The sequence below is a fragment of the Moschus berezovskii genome, chromosome 2 (assembly GCF_049115385.1).
Source record: "Moschus berezovskii isolate FMDL1 chromosome 2, NW_MosBer_1.0, whole genome shotgun sequence".
NCBI classification, from domain to species: domain Eukaryota; kingdom Metazoa; phylum Chordata; class Mammalia; order Artiodactyla; family Moschidae; genus Moschus; species Moschus berezovskii.
In genome coordinates, this window is record NC_142461.1 from 59,461,858 (window position 1) to 59,463,504 (window position 1,647).

The window sequence follows — 1,647 nt, forward strand, 5'->3', positions numbered from 1 at the left end:
TTTAAAAGGATAGTGTAATTATCTTCAATTTACACTAAACATTATGAACCATGGTAGCTGTTTATGATTAAAATAAAATAGCATTGTCAATTAATTTAACAGTGTTAAATATATTCACATGATCACCACTCATGATTCGAAATGGCCAGTAGTGAAGTTACACAGCAACCTATGTACACAACGTTTGCCACAACAGTGTTGGTAAGTTTGACTTTTTTCAGGCCAGGTGATTTTATGAGACAGATAACCTTGCACTGATCCTTTCATATTATGAAAGGAATTATATGTTGTAAGTAGTTTCATTCCTCACAGGGGAGGGGAGGGGAGACCCTCTAAAAAGGCAGTGCAAATTGAAGAGGGATCTCCCTTCTTGAACATTGGAACGTGTTGACCAAGATACGATTCCTATAAGCTGAGGGTAAACAATCTTAAGATATTAAAGGATCTCGTAACATTGCCATTGACGATCGGCGGGTATTTGCCACAAAGGGGGCTCCAGTCCTATAGCAGAGCCTTTTGGGAGTATGGCTGCTGCGGCTGAGGTGGCTGCTGGCTGCCCCCAGGCTGGGGCAGTGTGGACGGTAACCTATAGTTCGGCACCTGGGACAGGCTGGTCCCTGGGTTCTGGTAGATGGTGATGTAGGGAGCAGCTGTGGCAGCAGGGGGAGGACTGTACACTGAAGCCTGGCTGGGATACGTACTTCCTGGGACGGAGCCGACCATTCTGTTGGGGTAGGAAGCCTGGGCTTGCTGAGTAGGAAGGGCTGGGTTTGCAGATGGTGGCACTGCTCCTTGGCTGAGGGAAGACAGCTGCTCTGGGGGCAGGCTGTAGCTCTGCAGGTGGCTCATTTGGGCGCTCCCTGCGACCAGGTAAGCACCACTCTGAGGAGGGTACACCTGAGAACCAGAAACACCGGATGACTGAATATAATACTGCTGATTCTGTAATTTTGCATACATGGAATACATGGCGTCTTCATTCATTAACTTGGTATACAAGGACAGGGCTTCCATCACTTTAACATTTAGTTCTGAGAGTTCTGAATGTTTTCGATCGATATCCTCCAGCTTCTCATCAATGAGAGGTCCCATCTGGTGACACATTGCTTCAAGATGAAGTAACTCTGGAAGATCCGGTTGATCATCACTGGGATCTGTACTTTGCAACATCTGTAGCAACTGGTCCATTTTATCCTCATCAATGTAGGCTTGCTCTGGCTCTGGATCTATCGTTTCTACCTGAACGTCATTCATCTGCTGATGGACATCTAGGATGCTTCCATGTCCTCGCTATTATAAACTGTGCTGTGATGAACATTGGAGTACATGTGTCTCTTTCAGTTCTGGTTTCCTCGGTGTGTATGCCCAGGAGTGCAATTGCTGGATCATATGGAAGTTCTGTTTCCAGTATTTTAAGGAATCTCCACACTATTCTCCAGAGTGGCTGTACTAGTTTGCATTCCCACCAACAGTGTAAGAGTGTTCCCATCTCTCCACACCCTCTCCAGCATTTATTGCATGTATACTTTTGGATAGCAGCCATTCTGACTGGTGTGAAATGGTATCTCATTGTGGTTTTGATTTGATTTGCCTGATTTGACTGTGTGGATCACAATAAACTGTGGAACATTCTGAAAGAGATGGGAA

The 1,647-nt window shown here is 45.4% G+C and overlaps 1 pseudogene; it reads right to left on the reverse strand.

Moving 5' to 3' along the window:
- Positions 1 to 501: 501 nt before the first annotated feature.
- Positions 502 to 1,254, reverse strand: LOC129538542 (signal transducing adapter molecule 1 pseudogene; annotated as a pseudogene).
- Between the last annotated feature and the right edge of the window lie 393 nt (positions 1,255 to 1,647).